This window comes from Gorilla gorilla, chromosome 10 (assembly GCF_029281585.2).
Source record: "Gorilla gorilla gorilla isolate KB3781 chromosome 10, NHGRI_mGorGor1-v2.1_pri, whole genome shotgun sequence".
NCBI lineage: Eukaryota > Metazoa > Chordata > Mammalia > Primates > Hominidae > Gorilla > Gorilla gorilla.
Window position 1 is genome coordinate 123,523,471 of NC_073234.2, and position 27,792 is coordinate 123,551,262.

The 27,792-nt window shown below is 48.7% G+C and overlaps 1 protein-coding gene across 3 annotated transcripts in view; it reads left to right on the top strand.

Annotated features, from left to right (window-relative positions):
- Positions 1-981: 981 nt before the first annotated feature.
- Positions 982-27,792, top strand: part of WSCD2 (WSC domain containing 2) — a 121,974-nt gene continuing 95,163 nt past the window's right edge. Inside the window, exon 1 of one of the 3 annotated variants that reach the window (XM_019039378.3) lies at positions 982-1,643. The gene's annotated coding sequence lies outside the window, so the exon portion shown is untranslated. Of the gene's footprint in view, positions 1,644-2,795; positions 3,600-27,792 lie in introns of those variants that run through there. The other 2 variants (XM_019039376.4, XM_019039377.4) reach the window with 2 other exon arrangements.

The following is a 27,792-nucleotide window of genomic DNA, read 5'->3' on the forward strand; positions in this document are numbered from 1 at the left end:
GATCAGTACCAGCAGATACTGGTTGAGTTCAGGCCTCAAGCTTTATATCTGCCATTTTGCTTGAAACCCTTTAATCCTTATATCACCTATCCAGTAGGTATTATCGTTGTTCCCATTTTATGGATGAGGAAACTGAGGCTCCTTAAGATGAAATAACTTGGTCACGGTGACACAACCAGAAAGTACTAGAGCCCATGCTTGAACCCAGTTCTGTTTTGCTCAAGAATGGTCTCTCAAAAAAAAACACACACACACACACAAAAACAAAAACAGTTAAGATTTAACCCATGTACAGAAAAGCACTTGAGATGTAAATGTACAGTACAACGACTTGTCACAAACACCTGTGCAGCCACCAGCCAGATCAAGAAAGAAAAGATGTCCAGCTCCCGTTAGGTGCCCTGCCCCGTCATGAGAAGGGCTCTTCTGCCAGAGCTTCTCTGGGAATTCTTTGACTACGGGCATTACTGTTCCCATTTTACAGATGGGGACACAGAGGTTCAGAGAGGTGCTGTGACTTGCCCAAGGTCACAGAGCTTGGAAAGCAACAGGCTCAGAGAGGGCGAGTGATCACCCAGAGGTTACACAGCTAAAACTTACCACCTGTTAAAACTACAAACTAAATACCAAAAACCGAAACTGCGCCTTATTGGGTGTTTACTATTTGTGAGGCACCGTGCTAAGCTTCTTGGTCGACAACAGTAGCAGCAGCAGCAAGCACTCTGCCATTTGGGGTGCATACTCCCCATGTCAGGCAGCTTGGCACTTTGCGTAATCCGCTCAGTGAATTTTTCCAGCGACCCTATGGCTTGGGCTTGGGTCTCGAACCCATTTTACAGAAGAGGACACTGAGGCCGGAAGGCTGAGGCCCCTGCCCGATATGCTCAGCCGGCCTGGCACCGGCTATGCCCGGCTCCCCGGGAGGCTGCGGGAGGGCCAGGTGGCATGCAAGGAGTTAAGCGGTAGGCAGTGCTGTGGCTCCGTGCGAGGAGCGCGCCGGGCTGAGGCGCGCTGCTGGTGGTGGCGGCGGCAGCGGCGCGGGGAGCTAGGGCTGGAGACGTGAAGTCCAGGGGAGCGAGCAAGGCAGCCAAGGAGGCAGCGGCGAGGCAGCGAGAGAGAGCCAGGCGGCCGGAGCTCCGCGCCGAGCCGCAGCCGGTGCCCTGCGCGCACCGGGCCCGGGCATCTCCATCCCCGGGGCGGGTGCCCGCGCGGGGCCTCGCCGCGGCTCGGGGCACCCGCAGTGCCGCCCGCCCGAGCGCCAGGCTCACAGGAGCCCGGCTTTCACTTCCTCTCGCTTCCGCCCGCCTCCCTGGCTCGCCGGCTGGCGTCGCCACCGCCTCCTCGTCCCCGGCCACCGCTGTCGCCGCTGCTGCAATTCAAGGCGCACACTATCCCACTTTCCCGCTGGAGGCGCAGAGGATGCCCCTTGAGCCAGACCTGGAGAAATAGCCCCAGGGCCCGGCAGGAGGAGCCTTGGTGGCGAGAAAGGAAATCCAGGCTCCCCTTTCCTTAAAGCCACTGCAGCAGCTGGGAAGGCGCCCACAGAGCGGGCGCGCCAAGCGGGACGCGGGAGTCGCAGAGAGGGACCCCGGGCGCCTGCTGAGCTCCGCTGGCAGAGTTTGCAAGTGGCGGAGACCCTTCAGGTAAGGACTCAGGTGCCTGGACCTGGGAAGAGGGCTCCAGGAGGGAGCTGGGCGCGGAGCTGGTGCGACATGTCTTCTGCCCCTAGATCTGGGCTTCGCTTTCCAGACGCTTCCCCGCAGGTTGGGGGCTCGTCGTCCAGAGCCCGGCGAGTGAAGAACCCAGAGTGGTGACAGCCCAGCTCTGCGTAGATGACAAACTTTCTCTCCTCTGGCAGAGGGTGGGACATTCCGGCTCATCCAGGCATCCTTCCTCTGGGCATTCCTGTGCCCCCTACAGGCATGCATTCAAGGGCTTCTCCCACGGAGGTGGGCCAGCGGGGAGGCAGTGGGCCCCGTAAATTTGATTTATGAATCACCCTCTTTCTGGCCAGTGCAGAGTTCCAAGGGAGAGGGAGCTAGTCATATTTCCAAGTTGGCTGTAGAAGGTGTTTCTTGGGGGTGATACTCTGGTGAATAAGGCTGCCTGTCATCTGATGCCAACAGCCAGAGCTGCCCAGGCAATGGGCTTTGTGTAGGGTGCCTTGCAGATTTGGTTATGTCCATTCTGGTGTGTGTGTGTGTGTGTGTGTGTGTGTGTGTGTGTGTGTGTGTGTGTGTGTGTGTGTGTGTATGTAAAGAGAGAGAGGGAACTAGAGACTAGGGGACCAACTCAGCCAGATCGCCTCCTTGCAAGCCTTTCCAGCAGCCCCAGGTATCTTGGAAAGAGCCAACTCACCTCCTTGGCAGAACCACTAGGAAGGGTGGAGGTCACTTCCTAATTCTTACAGCTTCAAAGGGGCTGCTCCTTAGGTGAGCAAAAAAATAGGGGAAGTTTCCTTGTTGCTCAATGAGACCATTCCTATTGGAGCCTGGGGAGGTGCAAACTTTTTGCAGAAAAGGGGCTGGAAGGGCCACGTGGAGAGGGCCTCCTGACATTCTCATCCCCGCACTCTAGGCCCCTAGAGGCTCTGCTGAGCCCCATGCACAGCTCGTAAGTTTGGCTAGATGATTTTTTCTATTCGTAAAAAGCATGCTCCAAGGAGGTCACCTGGTCTCTGAGGATCATTTTGGAGCCGCCCCTGTGGTCACAGCCCCATAGATGGCATGGTGCTACCTACTTGGGCTGGGCATCTGCCTCTGCGGAGTAGCATTGCTGTGTTGTTTTTAAGACAGTTCTTGGGGTGTGAGGTGGGATTCCGATCTCAGGCCAAGTTAGAGCTGCGTCCCTAGGCTGCCAAAACCCAAGAATTCCTCCAGGGCGTCAGAATCTGGTGCTTGATGTCCTGGAAAAAGCCCTGGGTCTGGGTCAGGAGATTGAGCTTCAAGTTGGCTCTCATTTGCTGTGTGACTTTGGGCAAATCACTAGACCTCTCTGGGCTTCAGTTGCTGCTTCTCAAAAATGAAGAGATTTCATGTATCCTCAGAGGTCCCAGTTCAGTTGAGACACTCTATGGCTCTGAGTGATTGTCACTGATGAGATTTTTGTAATCCCAGGAGGGGATCTTAATTTAGAATTTAAGAGACCTAGGTCTCAGATCAGATCTAAGTTTGACCAGTCACTTCCCTCTCCACGCTTCGGCTCCTCCACTGTAGGATGGGAAGTTCACAGTTCCTACTTTACAGGGCTGTTGAGAGGACTAACTGAGATGGTGCCTGGAGGGTGCTGAGTGTAGAGTTTAGCAAAGAGTGAAGCTCAACGGTGCCAAGGCTACCTGCTTTTGGGTCTTGTGTGGGGGCATCTATCTGGGTGCTGTTTTCCCCAGGGAGGCTGGCCCTGTCCCACGGAGCACCAGGTGATCCTTGACTACATGGCAGGGCCCTTGTTCTCTCCAATCACCTGACACTGCAGTCCCCGCCCTTTCTCTGCTTTCTCATAAAATCTCTGCTGGACCAGCCACTCCTAGTGGGGAGCCCAGGGTGGTCTGGGAGTGCTGGATACACCCAGATGCTGTATCACCAGGACATCAGGAGGTGGAGGTAGGCAGTCTCCATGGCTTCAACTTCGCAGCTGTCTAGGGACCAGGGCAGAGAAGTTCAGAATGTCTGTGTGTAGGGCACTCAGCTGATGCTTGAGAACTACCCCATGCTGGGCAGACAAGGCTACTGTTCTTAGCAGGAAAAGTCAAGCTGGGGAAAGAAGTGTCTTACAGCATTGTGTGTGTGTGTACGCATGTGTGTGTGTGTGCCTGCGTATGCACACATGGGGGGATGCTGAAATTGTCAGGGAATGCAGTGGACTGGTCAGTGTGATTTTTTTCTGCGTGGTTCTGAGGCTTGTGGGTTGCCCAGGGTTTATGATGAAACTATCAGTGGGGAAGGCAGACCCCATCCCAGTGACATGGAGTGAATTCATGGGGAGCAATTCCACTGTGTGCTTGCTTGGACTTGACTTTTAAGACTCTGAGAAAACGAACAATTTGCTTTCATGGTAGAGTAAGGTGTGTGTGTGGACACGTGTGTGAATGTGTGCATATGTGTGCATTCTCATGCAGGTATGGGCTCATGTGCTTGTGTGAGCATAACTTACATGAGAACCATAAGTGTGTGCACTCATGAGATAGTGTCAGTGTGAGTGTGTACTTGGTGTCTGATGGATTTATGAGTGTGAGCGTGCATGTCTATGGATTTGTGAATGTGCGTGTGCATGCCTGCAAGAGAATTGGTGCACTTGTGAATCGGTGCAAGGGTGGGTATGTATATACACTTGTGAATGTTATGCAGTTGTATACATGTGAGTCGTGTGTCTGGGCTAAGCAGGTGTATGCCTGCACAGATGCACGTGTGTGCTCTAGGGGATCTGTGCAGAAATATCCGTGTTTAAGAAGCTGTACTCTCTGCCTGGTGCATGTTTTCATAGCTGTGTGTGTTATTTGCATGTGTATGTGGGCGTTTCTCAGTGCCTGCATATATGTGGGCATTTCTCAGTGCCTGCATACATGTGCATACAGCCATGTGAGCGTGAGTTTGTGCTATGCACTTACAGGCATTATGTATCTGCGTGTTTTTTAATGTACCTTTGTGTGTGCCTCTATGTGCATATGTGTGTGTAGCATTGCACACCTGATTGTCTCTGTATGTGTGTGCATCTGTTTGTTCTGGTGTAATCTCTGTGAATGTCTCTGTGTATACGTGTGAGTTTCTGAACGTGTGTATCTGTGAATGTTAGCGTGTGCATTTGATTGTGTCTGTGTATACATGTGTGTTTCTGTAGGTGTGTGACTGTGTGTATTGCAGTGTGAACTTTTTGTGGATCTCTCGACATATACACAGGTGTTTCTGAGTGTATGTGCCTCTGTGTAGCATTGCACACTTGAGCGTATCTCTGTGTGTATGTGTGTGTTTGTGAGTGTCAGTATCTGGGTGTGTCGGTTGCAGCATACATTTGAGTGTGTCTGTGTGCATGTGAGTGTCTCTGAAGGTGTATTTCTGTGTGTTCCAGTGTAACTTTTGTCTCATGTATGAGTGAATTTCTGAGTGGTGTTGTACTGTATCTTTTTGCACATCTCTGGGTGTACATGTGTGTTTTTCTGAGCGTGTTTGCCTGTTTGTGCAGCAGTGTAACTTTTGTGCATGTCTGTGTGTATGTGTGTGCTTCTAAGCATGCACATCTCTGAGGGTGTGTCTGGGTGTCTCTAGGGGTATAAACAAGTGTGTGGGTGGAGGGGTGTGAACATACCTATGAGCTTCCAAACAGAAACATCTCTGAACCTTTAAGATCACTCTTCTCCCTGCTCCTCAGGACTGAACTGTGCTTGTGCCGTGCACCTTCCGAGTGTTGATTCAGCAATTGGTGCCAGCTCTGAGCAGAGTGTTGGATGTTGCGTGCTCATTTTTCCAAGTGCCTTTGCCTTGCAGTGCTCCAAAGCCCGGTGTATCCCCCCGCCCCCGCCTCCCTCACCTTCTGTAACAGCCCAAATCTATCTTGCCAGAAGCTTCCACTTAGGACGGCTGCTGAACAAACTCGCAGATGTTAAAAGCACAGGTATAATTTTAGGCAGAAGGTCTGAAAATAGGCAGCCTAGGATGTGCTGAACATCTCGACAGCAGTGTTTCTAATTAGGAGCAACTTGTTTTCCTTAAATAAACAAATCAAGTGAGGAAAGAAATTGCCCGAGATTAATGGCTCCCTGGAGCAGGTCCAGATGTTGGGAAGATAGGGACTGTGGTGGGGTATGGGTGGGTCTCTGGTTCCCCATGGACTGCAAGTGTTGCTGCTTAGGGGCCTTCCAGACTTTGCCCAAGAGCTGATGAAGCAGAACCTTGAGGTGAGAAGCTGGTGAGGAGGGCAGGACTGGGCCACTGTGGGGCCCCTTTTCAAGGTCCGCCAGTGCCTGGTTATTGGGATGGGTGCATCACTGTTCCCATTTCCTCCCTCCTCCCTGTATCCATGCCCTTAGCCATAAGACGTCACTGCTCTTCTCATTCAAGGAGCAAGCAAAACTTATGCCCCTGCCCCCTCCCTTTGGGGTTCGGCCATGTGACCAGGTTTGGCCATTAGAGTGAAGTGGAAGAGATAGTGTACCCATTCCAAGCTTAGGCCTTAGGGGACCTTGTGTGTTTCTGCCATGGCTAGGTGGAGAGCTGCCCTCTCAGCCTGGCCCTAGAATGGGCACATGTTAAGCCCAGACCTTGGTGAAGGGATGAGTCCAGCCAGTTTCCAGCTGGTCACAAGCAGATCAGCAAAATAAATGCCTCTCACAGATATCTCACTGGGGTTTTCTGGTTGTTTGTTACACACCACTGTCATGGTCATAGCTAACTGATGCAGTTACCAGTAAGTCATCTTTATTTCCTTCTCCTGTTTGACCCTGGTACTTATTCAGAGGTGCATAATGAACACCTGTACTTCTCACTGTTGGTGTCCCATTCCTACCTTGCTTTCTGTCCATCCTAACATCAACACTAATAATGATAAGTACCATGTACAAAGTGTTTGCCAGGTGCACACACTGTGCCAGGAGCTTTGTATTCATCTAGTCTTCTGTCAGAGAGATGAATGACTTGCCCAGGTGACACAGCTCAGAAGCCAGGCTTTCTGGGATTTGCACACAGATCACCTGATGTCAGAGACCGTGTTTTTAACCATGATGTCATATTGCCTCCCCAGTGCCAGCAGGCATGTTTTATGTAACTGATGTCATAGCATACATTTGACATTTCCCCCCTTCACTCACCTGGAGGTTTGGTTGGCAGAAATGAATCATGTCACAGAAGTGGGAATTGTCTATTTGAATGTGGTGAGATTTCTTCATCCATCCATCCTTCCATCCGTCTGTCCATCCGTCCGTCCATCCGTCCATCCATCCATCCATCCATCCTTCCATGCATCCATTCAAGTATTCATTCAGCATCAGTATTTGCTGATATTCAGTGTTTGCTCAGAATCTTCTCAGCATCATACTCTGTGCTGGGCACTGAAGATACAGAAAGGAGATACCCCAGCTCTGTCTTCAATGAGCTTACAATCTGAGGTAGAAGTAGGAGAACCTGGGTTCTGGAGGCAGATGAAGCTGGCTTCCAGTCCAGACTTTACCCTTTACTGGAAGGAACTTCAGCCCCACCTCATTGGATTGTTGTAAGGATCAAACAAAGTAATTTGGCAAAGTCCTTCACACAGTGCCTTTCATGCTGGAAGCCATAATAAACAATAACTCCTCTTCCTCCTATTCTTTCTCCTCCTCCTCCTTATGGTGGAGACGGTTGAATGTCACTACCAGAGCAATGCAGAGATAAGAGAAAGTAGGGGCCTCCAGATCCCAGATAGGGTGACCAATCATCCTGACTGTCTGAAACTGAGATGTTTCTTTAGGATACAGGACTTTCAGTGCGAAAACTGGAAGAGTCCCACACAAACCAGGACAAATTGGTTACTCTCATCCCAGAGGAAATATTGGACCCAGCTTGGAATGGTCTAGAATAGAGGCCAACAAACTATGGCCCACAAGCCAAATCTGGCCCACTGCCTGTTTTTGTAAATAAAGTTTTATTGCAACTCAGCTAAGCCCATTCGTTGACCTATTGTCGATGGCTGCTGTCAAGCTACAACAGCAATGTTGAGTATTTGTGACAGAGATCACATGGCCTGCAAAGCCTAAAATACTTACTATCTGGCCCTTTACAGAAAAAACTTGCTGACCCATGAGCTAAAAATCTCAGCCAGGGTCCTGAGCTTTGGACTAGGATGACGAAGGCAAAAATCTGATGGATTCGGCTGTACCATTGTGAGTCAGGTGACATATGGGGTTTGCATTCATCCACAGGTGAGGCATCTGGAGGGTCAGAAGAGGTGCAGTAACTCCAGAGACTGTGAGCTGGAGAATTCTTAGATGGAGAGATGGAGACCCAGAAAGGGAGAGAGACAACCCAAGGCCACATAGACAGTAGGAGGCAGGTGACAATGGTCCTGGGGAAAGAGTTTCTGAGTGGGAAGTGAAGAGGTCTGAATCCCAGCTCTGCGCCAACTGACTTAGTGGCCTTTAGCAAGTCCCTTCCCCTCTTTGGGCCTCAGTTTTCCCATCTATAGAATGGGAGAGAAGTTACATATGATCACGAAGGACTTCTCTAGTGCAGCTTTTTATGATTCCATTTTCTTTTCTAATTGGAGTAGCACTAAAGCCTTAATATATGTTGGCCTGTGCTCCAAGGTGGCCCTGCAGGACCCTGACCTGGGGACCTTCCTGATCACCATGGCTTCTGTATGCAGGGTGTTTACAGTGCCTGGCATTGTAGTCAGACTTCACTTCCATTCTCTCACTGAATCCTTGTGACAGTCCTGTGAGTTAAGGGACCCCAGTCTCCACTTGACCCATGTGCACACTGAGGCTCAGAGAGATTCATTCACTTATCTAAAGTCACAGAGCCAGTGCATGGCAGAGCCCAGGTCTCTCTGACCTCAAAGCCCGTGTTCTCAGCTACTCCTCCCCCTGCCTCCCCGCTCTGTCTTTCCCAGGTGGGGATGATGCACGGTTTCAGGAACTCCTCGGAGGAAGCTTTCCCTTTTCTCTCCCTCTCATTTGTTAACCTGGAAGTGGCATGCACCAGGCCAGGTCCATCCCCACAGGCCTGAGGATAGTAAACATGGGTTTATCAGTGAGGCTGAGGCTGGGCAGGCTTGGGTGACTGAATGGCTGGAGGGTCCCCTGCTAGGACAGTTAAAGGCAGACTACTCACCAGGACTGGGGGCTGAGCATGCTGGGCTCTGGATTTGCAGGTTCGTAGAAAGCCCCTAAGCCTCCAGAGACAGTGGATCACCCACATTTCTTCCCCACTTGGCTAAGATGGCCCTGATTTCTGCCTCTAGAATATCTGTTTACACTCCAGTGTCCTGGGCTCTTTGCATTTTGAAAGCCTCCCTGGTGGCACAGGTAGAAAAGCTAGAATCTCTGGAACAATTAGATTAGTTTTAATTTTCACATAGCTCTTAGGTGTATCACCATCATAACTGCATGCCATTTACCCTGGGAACTCAACTCTCTGTAAAACACAATAAGAAAGTAGTCTGATTTAATTACTCCGTGCCCATATCAGAAAAGAGCCAGCATTCCCTCACTCAGGGCCTGTTTACTCTTTCTCTGCACACCATTGTGATGAGCTCAGTGACCTGATTTCCCAGGCCCTATAGCACATAGAAGAAGCAAGTGATGAGACTGTAGAATGGTAGAGAGTACACAGTGACAGCAGGCAGAAGCAACAGCTGACAGCCTGGGAACAAGGGTGAAGATGAAGAGATTACAAAAATAAGAAGCATGGAAATAAAAGAATGACAGCTTGGGGGAATTTAGTGTAGTGGTCCAGCAACCTCATCCCGTAACTTCTGTCCAGCTGAATGTTATAGGACACTGAAATGGTCAGCCTCTGTGCTGGCCCCAAGAAATAGTTAAATCCTATTTAATAGGCAGGAGCAAGGGCAAGGAATAATTCATTGAATAAAGTATTTGATCCCATGGCTAAACTAATAAATGTTTCTGTGTAGGTAGCCTCTGGTGTCTGAAAAATTCACTTACATGGAACTCTTCATTTTTCACAATGTTGGATAAGTGACATCTAACTGTACCTAGACAGTGTCTGGTGTGTGATAGGTGCTCAAGAAATGAATATTCTTTGAAATCAGGCAAATCTAGGTTCAGATCTTAGCCACTTAACAGCAGCCAGTGGCTCCCTCTCAGCCTCAGTGTCATCCGCTATACACTGAGGACAGCTGTACATGAGCTACAACTGCTGCAGAAACCCAAAGCACCTTCTTGTCTGTGCATGGTAGAAGGAACAGCACCACAGCCTGTCTCATGACATTTGCTTTCAACTTCTATATCTCATGTGGGAGGTGGGCACATGCAGAAACCAGGCTGGAGAGGACTCTGAGAAGTGAGGTTCTATCGTTTGATGGCCAGCATGCGGGAAGACCCACCACTGGGACAGGACATTGGATGGAGTTGGGTGAGCCAGCCTGCCATAGATGCCCCGGCCTCAAAAAAAATACGATGGCATCTTCATACATGTCCAGTAGCTGGGTAAAAAGATGCCCCATTTAACTCTGTTGTGCCTTAGGAGTGAGGGCTAAGAACTTGGGTTTTGGGATTGAACAGGTTCACTTCCGATCCCAGCTCGGTAGCTTATAGGCTGTGTAATCTTGAGCAGGTTGCATGAGCTCACAGTGCCTCCATGTCCTCATCTGTAAAATGGCAATGATACCTACCTCATAGGGTTCTTGCAGGGATTCAATGAGATCATGCTTAGTGTAGAGTAAGTACTCAACAATGGTCATCTTAGCCAGAAGATAAGTCATTTCCTCCAATGGGCATAACTAAGATTCTTCCTAGCACTAATGTGTCTGTGGGCATCTGTTCAGGACTCATGATGAATCAGTCATTTTCTGCCTCTTCACACCATCTGGGGCATCTCCAATAAGTTTTCTCTTTGAACTTCAGCTTCCTCTGCCATGAATGTTATTTAGTGATTTGCTTGATTCATAAACATATTTGTGCATCCATTCATTTATTTAACACTCCTTTATTAGGCACCTGTTTCATTTCAGAGCTGCCAGGTCCTGTGCTGGGCCCTGGGAGATGAGCCCAACTTGATAGACCTGGGTAGCGATGCCCCCTGGGAGGACAGAGGAGACACATGGATAATTGTCCTGGGAGGGCAGCAGGCTTCATGTTCACAGCTGTGCCTCTGCACCAAGGTGGGACTGGTGCATAGTAGATGCTCAATGTTTGTTGAGAGAATGAATGAATCAGTGTTCTGTGCTTAGCACCATCAGATGGGTGGATACTATTGCTATCTGAGCCCCAGAATTCTTGAGTACCAGACTGAGAAGAGCAGCCTCAGCTTACCACCTTAGGAAAGGAAATAATGAAGGTGTGAGTTCCTGGATCATTCCTTAGGCATTGGAGGTCTATCTCCAAATAAAATTTGATAGTTGCATGGGATGGAATTAATTGGGGGAAACATACTTTCAAACAAGAGAGAATTTATGGCTGAATGACTTGTAGTAATTCTAGGAGGTGTTCTTCTTCTTGTTTCCATTTTTATGGAAGACTCCCTCACCAGCCCTTGTGAACTGGGGACTTGGAACAGACCCAACGCCTGCACCTAGGAAGAGTTTTCCCAGCTCAGGTTCAGGTAGGGAGGAGATTAGGGTCCAGAGTGGTACATGCTGCAAAGTGAGTGAATTTGAAGCTGTGTAGTTTTGGAGTCACCAACATGGGCTGTAGACTGAAACTGCTTGGCTTCACAGCCCAGATCAGCCACTTGCACACTCTCTAACTTTGGACAAGTGTCTTAACCCCTGTGCCTCAGTTTCTCATCTGTAAAATGGGGATAATAATAATGCATTCTCCAAGGGTTGCTATGAGTGTTTTATAAGTGAATTCACATAGAAGCCCAGCACAATACCTAGCACATAGTAAATGCTCAGAACAATATTCATCATTATTAGTAGGGAGAGAATAAGCCCATATGAGGTTCTGAAATGTCAGAATGGGACATGGCAGGTTTTAAATAACAGAAACTCTCTCACACTGGCTGAAGCCAGTGGCGAGTGAGCAGGAACCTAGCTCAGCAGTGAAAAGCTGAGAAGAGGCACCAGGCTTGGGTTAGAGAGACCATCAGCTGATCACACAACCTTGGGCCACTGGCGTCACCTTTCTGTGCCTCGGTTTCCTCACCTGCAAAAGAGAGAGGGTGAGCTGATGTGTCTAGGATTGCTGTGAAGATGACGTGACCTTATGCATGGAGAGTTCTCAGCCCAGGGCAAGAACTCAGAAGGCACATGGGGTAGAATGATGGCATCATCCCGAGTCACGCCCAGGGTCAGCCTGCCTGGGTTTCAATCCTAGCTCTGCTGCTTCTCAGCTGAGTGGCCTTGGGCCGTGAGTTAACCACTCTTCGCCTCCGTTTCCTCATTTGTAAAACTGAGATACAAAACTGGAAGGGCTGAGTGAAGATTCAATGACCTAAAATGGCGCCTAGCATATGGTACAGGTTACGTAAGTGCCAGTTAGTAACATAATGATTGTGATTGGGTGGCTTTTATTTCAGGTCTTGTCAGAGGTGAGGTACATCATAGAGTGGTGAGGCACCTCCTTACTGTCTATGAGCAGAGTGAAGAGGCATGGGGATTCTCTGGTCATCAGGGCCTCTCCCCATAATCCATCCTGGCATAGCTCTTACGGCAACCTGCTGCTCTCTCTGTCCGCCTGATTTTGGGCACTGGCTGATCATGAGAGGTAAACCTGTGTGTCGCTCAAAAAGAACCAGGTGGTAGTAGCTGGGGGCCCACACAGTTTGTTCCTCAAGTGCTGGGGATTGAGGTATCAGTGTCTTCTCCCCTGGACCGCCCAGATCTTCTGCCCTCACCCCTCATGATCCCCCAGCCAGGGGCCTTTGCTGGCCCCCTGACCCCCTGCCAGCCCCTGCTACAGTCCTGAAGCCTTGGGCTGCTGTGATCACTGTCCCCGTGAGTGTGAACTTCAGCAGAGCAAGGCTGCCAGCTCTGGAAGGGGTCCCAGGGAGCAGCCAGCCAGCCCTCCCACCCCCTGGGCATCATGGCAGAGCTGGGACTAGAACGTGGGCCTTTCACATCCTGATCCATGACAGGTCCTGCGGCCCCTTCGCTCCCATGCTGCTTTTCAGCGTGAGCGGATGAGTTCCCTATGGCTACGGGAAACAATGTCCACAAAGGTAGTGGCTTGAACAAGACAATCTTTAAATTCTTTTCTTTTCTTTCTTTCTTTACTTGTTTATTTATTTTTTTAGAGATAGAGTCTGTATCACCCAGGCTGGAATGCAAGTGACACGATCATAGCTCACTGCAGTCTTGAATTCCTGGGCTCAGGTGATCCTTCCACCTTAGTCTCCCAAGTAGCTGAGACTTACAGGCAAGTGCCATCACACCCAGCTAATTTTTAAAAACTTTTTGCTCTTTTTTGTTTGTTTGTTTTTGTGATTTTTAAAAAATTTTTGAAGAGATAGAGTCTCACTATATTGCCTAGGCTGGTCTCGAACTCCTGGACTCAAGCGATGCTCCTGCCTTGGCCTCCTGAGTAGCTGGGACTACAGATGGCCACCACCATCCCCGGTTCTAAACAATACAAATTTACTATCTGCCAGTTCTGGAGGTTTGAAATCTAAAATGGGTCAGCAGGGCTGGGTTCCTTTTGGAGGTTCCAGGGGGAGAATCCACTCTCTTACCTTTTCCAGCATTGGAGGGCCACCTGTATTCCTTGGTTCATAGCCCCAAGCCACTCTGATGTCTGCTTCCGTCATCACATCTTTGTCTCTGGCTGCGACTCTCCATCAGGACCCTGGTAATGACATTGGGCCTATTTGAGTAATCCAGGATAATCTCTCCATCTCAAAATCCTCCACTTAGTCACATCTGCAAAGTTTCTTTTACTAGGTAAATGTCTCATAGTCACAGGTTCTTGCTTTTGGGGTCGGGGGAGCTGGTATATGATGAAACTGGAGTGTCCTCAAGGCCTTGTGAGCCCCTCCCAGCAGTGGGAAACCTTGTAAAGAGTTTAAGTAAAGGGGAGTTGAATGATTCCATTAAACCCTGGCCAGAGCAAGAAGAAGAAAGGCCTCCCAGCTGTCCCCCCTCAACTTGAGATGGGAGCCTATTGAAATCCCTGCAAAGAGCAGAGAGAGCAGGGTGATTTCAGCTTCATTATGCAAAACACACAGCCTTCCAGGGAGAGGTGAGCTTTGGAGAAAAGAGTCAACAAATTAGTTTCTTAATCGCTTTAAGTTGCTAAAATGCCCCCGTCTCCCTTCCTTTGTCACCTGATGGGCCGGTGGGCTATTTTAACTTTTATTAGAACATTTTTATTTTTTTATTAAAGGAGCTTTTTCCTTTTTGAAAAATTAATCCCAGCTGTGTTTTGATAAGGTAGAATTAAAAATGGCACTGGGTAAATGCCACAGAAAGCTTTGATTTTTCTTCTTATGGCATCTGAACTGATTTAAATAACAATTATGTATTTCATTTTTATGTAGCCTCCTCTCCTCCCTCCCTGGCCTCCTCAAAACACCACAGGTACCAGCAGCTCTGAACACGTGCTATTTCTAAAATCTCCAACCCTCAGCTCCTGGAGGCAGAGGGACAGCCCTATAAGAGACCAAGATTTCTAACCCAGCAGCTTCAGGTGTAAGGCAGATCTCGCTCAAGTGCAAGTGCTCCAATTCACAGTTGTGTGGCCTTGAATAATTTTCTTCAATCTCCTTGGCCTCTGATTCTTCATATACATGAGTAATATAGAAATAATGATAGTGTTTGCATTCATCTGGATTCTGTTGGTTGGAGGTGACAGAAAACCCAACTTAAACATCCTTACACTCTTTTATTCTCAGGCATAAAATGAAATTTATTGGCTTATAAAACTAGCAACCTAGCTTCAGGCTTGGCTGGATCCAGGAGCTTGACATCTTACAGGTCTCTCTTTCTTTCTGGTCACCTCCTCTTTTCCTTCCTTTCTCCTTCCTTCTCTCTCTCTCTCTATTTTTTTATTTCTCTTTAGAGACAAGGTCTTGCTCTGTCACCCAGGCTGGAGTGCAGTGGTGCTGTCAAAGCTCACTGCCTCGACCTCCTATTCTCAAGAGATACTCCTGCCTCAGCCTCCTTAGTAGCTGAGACTGTAGGTGGGTGCCACTGTGCCCGGCTAATTTTTAAAAAAAATTTTGCAGAGATGGAGTCTCGCTTTGTTACACAGGCTGGTCTCAAACTCCTCGCCTCAAGCAATCCTCCCACCTTGGCCTTTCAAAGTGATGGGATTATAGGTGTGAATCACCGCATCCAGCCTCTCCGTCATGCTTCACCAATCTTTTGGCTCCCATTTTCTCTGTGTGGGCTTCATTTTAGACTAGCTATCTTCTTCTGAACACAAATACCCATCAGTCTCTCCCTACTTATAATGTGGCATCTGAAAGCCCAGTTCCAGCAATTCTGAAATTGAGACCTACAGCCTCCTGGCACCTGTCACAGTGACTAGGGAAATGATCTCTGCTGTTTGATCAGGTCAGGGTCATGTGATCAACCACGACACCTCTTTGGGGAAGGGGCATGAATTACTGTCTGTGGCTTCCTGAGCCACAAAGACCAATAGCTGGGGAGGGGGTGGGCCCCCAGTGGAAAATCAGAACCTAGTTAACCAAGGAAAGAGAAGAGATAACTGGTCAGACTAAAATGACTGGTCAACAAGCCATCTAGTCCCCATCTCAGAGCCTTGCTGTGAGGATGATATGAGATCAGGCATGCAAGGTACTTAGCACTGCCCCCAGCATGCAATGTGCCTGGTAAATCACGCCTATTATGACTGATGTTACAATTGTGATTATTCTCAGCATGGTGATAATATAGGCCAGACAGGGGCCCGTCAGTATCCAGGGCAATGGGAGGCACTCCACATCCTGAAGACTCAACCTGAACATCCCACTAACCCCTGTGTAGCCTTGGATCAGTCACTTCCCTCCCATTTGGTTGACAAAAGTGGCTGTTCCCTAACAAGCCCCCACCTCCTGTGTCAGTTTATCAGTGGAAAGCTGTGATGGCACCAGGGATGCAGGGGGGCAGTCACAAATCCAGATGCCTCCAGGACAGGTGGGTCCCATAGGCATGAGACAGGCAGGAGGACTATGGTGAGCCAGAGACCAAGTGCCCCATCCACAGGGCACAGCTTCTCCCAGCCCCAGCCCCAGCCTATTGTTGCCACACAAGAATGCCTGCCCAGGATGGTCACATATCTTGATTTTTTTTTCCCAAGAGAATTCCACCAATTCAGGCAATTTTAAAACATAGGGCAGGCTAGATGAGTGTGTCTGTGAGCCCTGTTGGACCACTTCTTGTAAAGCCAAGTCTCCTCAGCATGTGGGACCCAGAGCCTGTACTGTCTGTACGTTGAGAGCTCATGTTATGGATGACCTCAAAAGACACACCGGCCCATTGTTCTACAAACCTGGGTCATACGCGTTATGCATTCAGCATCCTTTTTCATGGCCATGGGAGCACCTGTCTTCCTCTGAGCTGTGCCATTTGTAACAGGCTTTGTGGATGGAATTCAGTGAGAATTGCTGCTTCGAAGCAGTTCATTTTGCTGCCTGAGCTTATTAATGTTCTCTCTGATTTCCTGCTTCACACTATTGATTTCCTGGGATAAAACTCTCTCTGCAGAGGCTGAGAAGGTAATTCAGCTGCCGTCCTTATGTGTGCGGGAGTATCCTATCCTAGCTCTCTCCCAGTTTGTAGCTGTGTGTTGGAGAGCAACTCACTTCACCTCTCTGAGTCTCAGTTTTTTCATCCGTAGCATGGAGACCCTTGGAGCTCCTGCCTTCTAGGAGGTGTCAGGAGCATGACAGGTACACAACAAAGCTTAGCTCCTCCTGTAAAACTGCAGCCCCAGCAGCCTGGTGAAAGGGAGTGAGATAATGATGCCCCTTATTGTGAGTGAGCACTCACTCCATACCAGGCCCTTTCCCAGTACAGCCTCCTTTACTCCCCCAGCAGCCCTGAGTGGTGGCTTTCCCATCACTGTCCTCTTTTTTACAGATGAGGAAACTCTGAGAGGCAAAGAGACCTGCCTAAGCTCGCACAACTCGGACATGGCAGAGCCAAGATTTGAACTCTGGCCTGCCTGAATCCAGGCCCTGCCTCTTGTGACAGGGCCTTGCATTTCAAGGGAACCGGTTTACATTTGCACTGGCTGCATCCATGAGCACCAAGGATCCCTGAGCAGTGAAATCCAGGCCCGGCTCTGCTACTCACTTACTATGTCATCTCAGGAGACTTTCTTGACCTCTCTGGGCCTTTGTTTCCCCCAGCTCCTTAAACACACCTTGCTGCCTCCCACCTCAGGACCTTTGCACATACTGTGCCCTTGCCCAGCATGCTTTGCCACTCAACCCCCACCCCTCTTCACCTGATTAACTGCAGCTCCTCCTTCAGGTCTTGGGTGAAGCATCACTTCTGGAAATTCCTCTGGGGCTCCCCTTGGCATGTGCTCTCCAAGCTCCACAGCATTCCTTAAGCCTTTGTGATCACAGCGTTGTGTGTTGATCTAACCAACCTGTATCCCCTCTACCGGACTGTCTGCTTTTGGGGGTCAGGGAACCAGCTGGGTCTTGTTCAGTAGGCTTCCCAGGCTAACACTCCAAGCCTGTCACATATGTACAACAAAACTGTGGAGTTAATAGATGGAGTTCAAAGAGGCCTTAGGACCCTCATACACTGCTGGTGGGAGTGTGAATTTGTACAACTGCTTTGCAAAACTGTTCAGCAGTATTTATTTAGGCAGCACAATACATGCCCTATGACTCTGCTGTTTTATGTCAAGATACACACTCAACAGAAATCGGTATACACATTCTTTTATTGTTTTATAATACTCATAACTGTGAAAAACAGGAACTGCTGAAATGTCCATTATGGTAGAATAGATAAGTAGAATGAGGTTTAGACATACCAAGGAATAGTACACAGCAGTGACAATGAACAACCTACAGCTATAATTCATGAAAGGAGGCATTGTGCGAAAATAATGGTGAGTGAAAAAACCAGCTACAAAAGGGCACATACTACAGGATTCTTGTTATAAAACGCTCAAAAGAGAAGCTAAACTACATTATAGTGTTTAGGGATGCAGGCATGTTTTGGTGGAAACATAAAAACAAGGAAGAAATTACCACCATCGTCCTGAAGGTAGTTACCTCGACTGGAGAAGGAGGGGGGCATGTCATTGGAAAGGGTCTCAAGGTGCTGGCAGTGTTGTTTCTTGCCCTGGATGGGAGTTACATGGGGTGTGCATTCATTGTGCAAACTGCACATCATTGTACATGATGCAAATTGTACATCTTTGTTTTATGTTATCTTCTGTATTGTGGTCATGAAAAATATCCCTTCCATCCCCCAAGATAATTATCTTTGGGGGCCCCCATCCACCAGGACCATCATTGGTTGGGCTTTATGCACAGAGAACATCCTCTGAAATCCTGTTTTAAGCCAAGTTACTCTCTAGTTGAGTGTGGGTGTGCCCCACTCTGTCCTGTCATTCCCCCAGGGGTTCAGATTTACATGTGTGAAAAGAACCAGAGCAGCTTTTGTCCTGGCACAGAGGCCACCTGCCTAGAGGATACAGTTAGCCCCTTTTCTCAGAACATGATAAGGATGGAGGATTGATTTCACCAGAAAGTATTTTTAAAAGAAAATACGAAAGAAAAAGAAAACTAAAACCTGGGGAGAAGCATTTTCAGATACCTACTTTTGCAGGCCAGGGAGATAAACTGTCCCAGATGGAGCTCAGGTGACAGGGCTGGGCAGGGATTTGAATCAGGACACAGGGCTCCAAGGTGGGACAGCTGAGGCCCAGACCTAGGGTGGGCTAGCGTCCAGGTTCAGGAGAACTAGGTCTTTGGACTCAAATGCTCCAAGTGTTCTCCAATGGCCTTGACCTCCCTCTCTGCACAGACTGACAGGTTGGCCTGGGCCCTGGCTAGAGAGCAGAGACGCTGTGATTTTTATAGGTCCTTCAAGCTCAAGTCAGGATGGATCAGGGTTAGGGTCTTCCAGGGGTTCCCAGAAGTCCGGCCAGTCCTTTTGGATTATTAACTCATTAACAATGAACTTCATCCATACATACAAAACATTTATACATCTCTTGCCATTTATTAAACAGATAGTAATTGAGCTTAGCTGGGCCTAGACTCTGCTAAACATCAAGTATATAATGAGAGTGACCAACTGGTTGTGGTTTGCCTAGGATTTTCCCACTTTTAGCACTGAATGTGTAACCGGCCTGGGAAACTGGATCCCAGGCAAACCTGGATGGTGGGTCACCCTGGAATGGTGAGCAAGAAGCTCTGATGCCCACCTGCACAGAGCTCAGGTGGAGGAGACAGGACATCACAGACCAGCATGCTCAGCAAGCACTTTGCTTGAGGAAGCTTCCTGGAGGAGGTGGCATCTGACCTGAGCCACTCAAGAGAAGCAGGGTCAGGCGGGGGTAGAGAGTGGAAAGGGGAGGAAGACTGGGGAGCCTGCAGGGCTCATGTCATGGTAGGCCTTTGGGTCAGGGTGGGTGCTAACAGCCATTGGGAGCCATGTGGGCTTAGAGGTTAGAGAAGGGAATAGAGGTGTAAAATTTCTATTTAAAGACTCTCCTGGCTGCTGTGTAGGGAACAGGGGAGGGATTGGCAGGGGAAGGGAGGGTTACTAGTGGATATCAAGGGACGCTTGGATTGGGCTGCCCTACTCATTTATTCTTCTAGACGCTCAGGTCAGAAATGTCAGGGACAGCGGGTATGGTGGCTCATGCCTGTAATTCCAGCACTTTGGGAGGCTGAGGCAGGCTAATTGCTTGAGCTCAAAAGTTTGAGACCAGCCTGGGCAATGTGGCAGAACTCTGCCTCTACAAAAAAATTACAGAAATTAGCTGGGTGTGGTGCTGCACACCTGTGGTCCCAGCTTCTTGGGGAGCTGAGATGGGTCGAGGCTAAAGTGAGCTATGATCACACCACTGCACCCCAGCCTGGGAGACAAAGTGAGACCCTGTCTCAAAAAAAAAAAAGAGAAAAAAGAAAAGAAAATGACCATACTCTTTCTCTCCTACCCTACATAAGACCTTTGGTAAATCCCATCACCACCACTTTCACCCCCTCCATCCCATTCCTGGCGTCTTCCACCACAGCTCTGTCTTTTCTCCATAACTCTTATCACCTTCAAATCCACCTTGTGAATGACTTATTTATTTTGTTTCCTGCCTGTGTCTTCCCTCTAGAACAGAGTTTTGCCATGTTGGCTTTATTGACATTTTGAGCTGGGTCATTCTTTGTGTGGCATGGGGCCGACCTGTGCATTGTAGGATGTTGAGCAGCATCCCTGGCCCCCTACCCAGTAGATGCCAGTAGCATGATTTCTGTGACAACCAAAAGTCATCTCCAGACATTTGCCGAATGCCCCCTGAGGTGGGGAAGGGGTGGCAAAACCACCCCCATTTGAAAACCGCTGCACACAAAGCCTGGGATGTTTGCCTGTGTATTTGCCAATGTAGCCCCAGTACCTAGAAAGGGGCCTGGCTTTTGTGGTGCTCACTACGTGTCTGTTGAATGAATAAGTGAGTGTGGTGTGAGGTGATGAGGCCTGGGCTGGGACAATGGCGGTGGGTAGTGTGGGAGGTAAGGGTTTTGGAAACAGTTCAGTGATAGAATCAATTAATAAATGGAATTATCATCATACTTATGATGGTGATCATTCTCATCCACTTCATTATCCTCCCCAGGGCTTGAATTCCTCTCATCATATGATGGAGGAAGATCAGAGAGGTTAGGGGTAACATGATGTGAGTAAAAACCACTCAGTAATGAGTGGTAGAACCAGACTGGAACCTAGGTCTTTGGAAGTCTTTGCAAGGGTTAGATGATGTCATACAATAACAATGACTGCTGTTTATTGAGCTCTTACTAAGTGCCAGAAACCGGGCTAAACATTGTGTATGGATCACTTCACTGAAGCCCCTGACAATATCCTGTGATTACTGTTATCATCCCATTTTTACAAATGAGGCCTCTGAGGATCAGAGAGGTGGAGTGAGTTGCCCACAGTCACACAGCAGATGTGGAGCTGGGCATGTCTGACTCAGAGTCTGAGGCTGATTTCAAGGTGGGGGTCAAGGAGGCACAACCCACCTTCAGGTAATAGGCATCACCCCAATGTCCCTTTCCTTTCTGTTTAGTCAGCAGAAGAGACATGATCAAAGGATTCTCACTGGCGTGCTAATTATGGAAGGCTTCACTTTAGAGTGATTTGCAGGAAACCCTGTAAAATTCACAAAGACCCCTGGTCATGTGAAACCTCTTTGTCCTTAACCTTGATCTCCCTGGCCCAGTGGGATGGGCAGGGACTGAGCAGAGAATGGGACTGAGGGATTGCAACAGATTTGCAGTCAAGCTAAACATTGGGAAACCTCTGAGCAAATGGAGGGTCTTTTATTTCTTTTCACCCAAAGACAACAGAGACTCGATGTTAACTTAATTAAATGCTGGAATGGAAGCCAATCACAACACTGGCTTTGCAGTTTAAACAAACAACCAAACAAACAAAAACTCCCTACATTTTACCGCTCTCTCTTTTTGGAAATCTCCCCAGTAGGCCTGTCAGAAGCTTTCAGTATGCACCAACATCGGCCCCCACCAGCCAGGCCCCCATTCCTGTGATGAAAGTCCTGTTGAGGGCCCACTTGACAGATGAGGAAGCTGAGGCTGAGCCTTCAGTGCTCAGGCAGGGGGATGCTCTCTGGAGGCCAGAGTATCTTATTTACCACTACATATAGCCCCAACCAGATGGTGATGGTGTGACCATGATATGCCCCCCACCCCGCCACACACACACAATTAGGCTGTGTGCTACTTATGTGGAAACTTGGTAAACAAGTGTTTATTGAGCACCTGTTGTAGATACAACAGTGAACAAGACAGACCCAGTTCCTATCCCCTGGCTCTTACAACATGATTGTAACAAACCCTTATGTTCCACCTACCATGCCCCAGGCACTGTTCTCAGGACATCACATACACTGGCTCATGTGATGTTCTCCACAACCTAAGAGGTAAGAACTATTATTGTTCCCATTTCACAGACAAGGAAATGGAGGTCCAGTGAGGTCGGGCAATTTGACTTTGGATGCTTGGCCCAAGAGTTCATGCTCTTAACCACCATGCTAGTGATGGTAATAATAATAATTATAATCATGATGATGGATTATTATGTGCTGGGCATGTTGCTAGGAGGACCTCATTTAATCCTAAACAACAGCCCTATGAGGGTGGTGTTATTATTACCCTCATTTTAAAGATGGGAAAACTGAGGCTCTGAGAGGTGTGGGGGTTTGCTCTATGTTGTGCAGTTGGTGGCAGAGCCAGGGTTTGAACCTGCCTTTGACTGATGCCAAAGGCTGTGCTCTTAACCATTCTTCTGTCTTTCTCCTCTGGGCAGAGGATGGAGTATAGAATTCACCCCCTCTAATTGTAAATAAGTTCTTTAAAGGAAGTGTTGTGAGCTTTCCAAAGGGAGAGGCTAGAGTGTTACGAGAACATGGAGGAGGAAGACTTGGTTTATTTTGGGGGACTGAAAGGGTCTCTCCCAGGAAGAGGTGTGGAGTCTAGGATGGGAAGGATGAGCGGTACTCAACCATGCAAAGGAGTGTGTGTGGTGGGGATATTCCAGTGTGAGGGATGGATTTGCAGAAAGTCCCCTACAGAGGGTGGAGTTGGAGTGTGGTAGGAACACAGCATGCCTGGCCGGAGCACAGAAGCAGAAGTAAAGAGGATCCAGTGACACAGGAGAGAAGCAGGTAGGACCCCGATATGCAGTCGGTGCTCAGTGTATGCTTGGGAATGGATCCACTTTGACCTTCCCTTTGGCACTCTCTCTGCCCACCCTGCCCGGATACAACTGCCCCCGCACACAAGTCCAGGTGCCAAGCCCAGTGGGGTTGCTGCTGGGGCTGAATGTTGCTGGGCCCAGCAGGCACTTGAGCAGACCTCTGCGAGAAGCTCTGGAAAAAAGGCCCCTTGTTGGAGCCTCCAGGAGCCAGCCTCCTGGTGCAGCCTGGCTTCGGTCCCCACCTCACAAACCTTCCTCTGACCTGAGTTTCTCCTTGGATCTGGGCCCCTGCCACCTGAGCATGAGCCCACGCCCTGGCCCCTTGGTGCCCCGGTGCTCAGCTTCTGCTTGGCTGAGTCCAGTGTGGTCAGCACTCGAGCTTCCCTCACTGTCCCTCACTCCTTCCCTGTGCCATCTCCCAGGGAGCTCACTCCCATGAGGTCCCGCAGATTCATCTACCGGTCAAACTGCTGACCTACCACCTACTGCAGGCTTTCTCATCCTTAACCCTGTTGACATTTGTGGTGAGATAAATTCTTTTTGCGGGCGTTGGGGGCTGCCCTGTGCATTGCAGTGTGTTGAGCAGCATCCCTGGCCACTGCCACTAGATGCCTATAGCACCTCCTCCTCATTCATGACAATAAAAATGTCTCCAGACATTGACAAATGTCCCCTTGATGCAGGTGGAGAGGGGGAAAAATTGGCCCCAGTTAAGAACCACTGGTTTGGGCCAATCATAATACATTCCCTGGGAATTGGCAAATGACCTCCTTCCCAGGGGTGGGGGTTCTATTAGCTAGGAAGAGGGAAGAGATGGAGTACAGGATTCACTGAATCAAGATCAGAGGTGGATTCAACTCTTATTATGTATTTGGGGAAACCGATGTTCAGAGGGAAAGGGACTCGCCCAAGGTACACAGCCATTTAGAATAAAGTCAAGATTAGAATCTAGGCCTAACTCTGCCATGCCTCCTGGTCCATGCAGCCCTCCTGGGAATCTCCCGGAATGCCATGAATATTGATTAACCACACACTCACTGGGGACTCCCTTGAGGCCACTCTCTGGGACCTGATCTAGTTCTCTCTCTCTCACCTCTGAGGGTTTTTTGAGATGAAAACCTACTCCATGGGCTAATGACCAATTAATTGCTCTCTTTGGACAGATAACACTTCTCATCTTTTTCTAGAACTGTGTTTGCCTCCCCTGAGGTCAAGCCAGTTCTTTCCAACATTCTCTCAGCTCCCTCCCAGCCCTCCTCCGGCACACACTGGCCCAGATGGGAGAATGGCTCTGCGATAGGAGGGCCATCGATCTCCTTCCAAGGGCGGCGTCACTGCTCTCCTGGATCCAGCTCCAGGCATCAGGGACGCTGCAGTTGCTCTCACAATGAGGGCATTTAGCTGCACTCTGCTCCCCCCGGGGAACGCTCAGAGGAAACCCGAGGAAGGGCCAAGAGGAAAAAGAGGAGAAGCAAAACCCAGCAAAACTGCCCATTCTGAGTGTGCTGCACTTGAAGAAGGAGGCCTAGCCAGCTGCAGTTTCAGAGATTTTTAGAAAGTGCCTCTATTTGGCCTGGTTTCCCCATTGGTGGGCTGTGACCAACAAAGGATAAAGTGAGAGCCCCATTCAGGCCAAGGCAAGGGTTCAACCTGAGCAGGGCAGGGTGGGAGGCCAGGAGAACAAAGGGCTCTGTGTGCTCCTGGGCACAGGACATGTGCACTGGGCTCCCACAGGCTCCAGCCAGGCGCTGGACACAATCAGAAATCCACGATGTAGCCAGAGAAATACAGGGTCAGGCAGGTACTGATGCTGTGTACTTCAGCCCTGAATAGTGCATTTTCAGGGTGAGCCACATTAGGGATGATGACGAACTTCCCCTCTTGGTGGCAGAGCCTGCTCTGGGATAAAGATGAGTCCCAGGAATTAACCGGGGCCATCCCAGAAGCCCGAGGGGCCTTTGGAAGCCAGGTGGGTGGTATAAGAAGGGCCTGTTGCAGACCATGGCGGAACGAGGAGCCCATGCCACATCTGGAGGCTCAGCTTACCAGAACCAATCTATATGCTAGGTTCAGATCCCTAAACTCAGGCAAGCGGCTTAACCTTTGTGCCTTTGTTTCCCCATTTAAAACTGAGTTTGGCTGGGCATGATGGCTCATGCCTGTAATCCCAGCACTTTGCGAGAAAAGCCAAGGTGGGCAGATCACCTGAGGTCGGGAGTTCAAGGCCAGCCTGGCCAACATGGTGAAACCCTGTCTCTACTAAAAAATACAAAAATTAGCCAGGTGTGGTGGTGCACACCTGTAACCCCAGCTACTTGAGAGGCTGAGGCATGAGAATCGCTTGAACCTGGAGGCAGAGGTTGCAGTGAGCCGAGATCACACCACTGCACTCCAGCCTGGGTGACAGAGTGAGACTCTGTCTCAAACAAACAAACAAACAAACAAACAAAAACTGACTTAGCACAAGTACTTAACATTGTAGAGTTGTGAGGATTAAAGAAGTTAACACAGAAAGCACTTAGAATGGTGCAGCTCATTTTATCTTTCAAGAGACCTAGAGACTGGGTTTGTATTTAAAAGCTCCCACTGGCTCAATGTTAGTGATGAATTCAAGTCAAGAAAATAATTAAATAAAACCTGTGCTCTGTGGATCTCTGTAGCCCATACTCCATGAGCCATCCTGGCAACCTCTGGCGGAGGGTTTTAGATTCAGCCTCCACCACTGTCTCTACCCCTCATTGGTTCCTAACCTTGGAAGAGTGATGGCACTTGTCTGTGCTGCGTCTGCATTTTCTGCAGTATCAGTGGGGATGCTGGTAAGAGTGAGGGCTTATAACCATAGGGGCAGGATGTGGGAAAATCACAAGGGATGGTGCAGCACCCCAGAGTTAGCAGTAGTGGGGAGCTGTATTCACCCCCAAGCCTGAAAAGGCAAAGTGCAGAAACCTAGAAAAATTAGCTCTATGGAGAGGGTCACCTGCAGTGCCATGTTCTTTGGTAGGGGGGCTCAGCCAACCCTGGTGGCTCCACAGAGGGAGAGGTGATGGGGAAAGAAATGTACGCCCTGACCATCCTTGACCCAGCTTCCAATATCCTGCCAGGGCCTCCCGTTGGCCAGACTCTAGTGGAAGTTAGGGAAGCAGAAAGCTCATTGATGTGGTTCCCCCAGGCCACCTCCAGGTGGACACCAGGGCAGTTGAAGGGGAAGAGCGTGTCTCGAGGGGCAAATGGAAGACAGCAGACAGATCTGAGAAATGGGAGTGGTGGTGGTACTGCTTGCCTTGATGCTGCTGGAAGGTTTTTCTTAGTCTAGAGGAAGTGTGATGCTCAACACATGGTTGTAAAGCATTAAGTTGAAGGTATTTCTGTTGTTACTGGTTTAGAGAAAGCAGAGGCACCAGGAGGGAAGGTCAGGGCCCCCTGAGTGTCCTCAGAGTGGGTAGATGGTGTCCTGGAGTTGCAAAGGGTGTATTAGTTTCCAATAGCTGCTGTAACAAATCACCACAAACCTGATAGCTTAAAACAGCACGCATTTATTCTACTACAGTTCTGAAGGTCAGAAGTACAACATGGGTCTCACCAGGTTGGCATGACTGAGTTCCTTCTGGAGGCTCCAGAGGAAAATTGGCTCCTTGCCTTTCCCAGCTTCTAGATGTTACCCACATCCCTTGGGTCATGACCCCTTTTCATCCTCAAAACCAGCAATTGTATGCCTCTGGGCTCTGTTTCTGTTGTCTTCTCTCCTTCTCTGACTCTGACCCTCCTGCTGCCCTCATAAGGATGCTTGTGATGATATTGTATCCATGAGATAATCCAGGATAATCTCCCCTTCTCAAGATTCCTAGCTTAATCACATCTGCAAAGTCCCTTTTGCTTGCATGACAGGTCATATATTCACAGGTTATGGGGATTAGGACATGGATATCTTTGGGGTAGCATTCTACTCACCACAAAAGGGTTCCAGGAGGCTTCTCAGAGGAAAGGCATCTTCCCACTGTCGTGCACAAGAGTCCAGAATCACCTCCATTAACATTTCTTTTTCGGATTAATAATGTCCACAAACTCCAGCATTTATTAACCTATCTTCAATAATTTTTCCAGAGCTGCATATTTTTCATGAATCCAAATGAACTCATTATTTATTATTGCTTCATTCTAAGCAATAATACATATGCAATCAAGGTGTGATGGGCACTTATGATTTTTGTAACTATTCCCATTAAAATAATTACATAACTATTGACATTTTAAGAAGAGCTTATCTGTGTACTACCTAGAAGTACCGCGTGAGACATGGCGAATATGCCCCAGATCCCAGCCTGCAGCTGCAGGGTAATGTTGTGGAAAGGATTCTGAAAGAGGAGTGAAGAGACCTGGGTTTTGGTTCTGGATCTGCTCTGTGACCTCAGCCAAGTCACATTCTTTTGTGGGGCCTCAGTTTCCTGATCTATATAATGGGGACAATTCCTAAGGTTAACTCCAGCTTAGATATGATAAGGTTTTGCTATTAGCATATTAGTATGTTGGAAGTGGGAGAATGGGGCACAGGACAGGTAAGTTTTGATATGGATGGAAGAGAGTTGGTATATGGGGGTACTGTTAGGGGCATGATTGTGGCCCCCGTACCCTAGGACCAGAATTACTGTTCTTCCTGATGCACAGCTAGTACCATATGCATACACCAATCAGGGCTCTCAGCAGGGAGACAAAATTTTATTCAGCCGTGTGTGTCTTATTAAGCCTAGAATAAGGACACGTTATATTTTCTGGTTGTTGAATGACTGATTGACTGACAGAAGAAATGGCAGTATGATTCTTGTGATAGTCCCAAGAGGTCAACACTGACTGAAAGGCCCTGCTTATGACTGGAAGACCCCAGGAGACTTAGTGGTGGGTATGTGATCTCTGTGAGTCAGAGACCTAGGTTCAAATCCCAGCTCTACCACTTGTGAGTTTTGTGACCTTGGGCAGTTTACATTACTTCTCTGAGCCTCATTGTTCTTATCTAGATGATGGGGATAAGAATAGTACGTCCTCTGTAAGTTTGTGGTGAGATTTAAATGAGATAATCTATGCAAAGAGCACAGCCCAGTGCCTGGCACATAGCTCCATAAATATTAAGAATGACAAATACTATTGTTATCATTCTGCCTCCCAGATTGTCTGGGAAGATGAAGATGATCTGAAAAGACTCCCAACCTCTCCCAGGCTATTCAAAAGATTTAGGGAACTGTTGGAGACCCCACATAGGAAGTGGCATGTTGAGTTCTTTCAAATATACATCGACACCACCCAGGCTGTGCC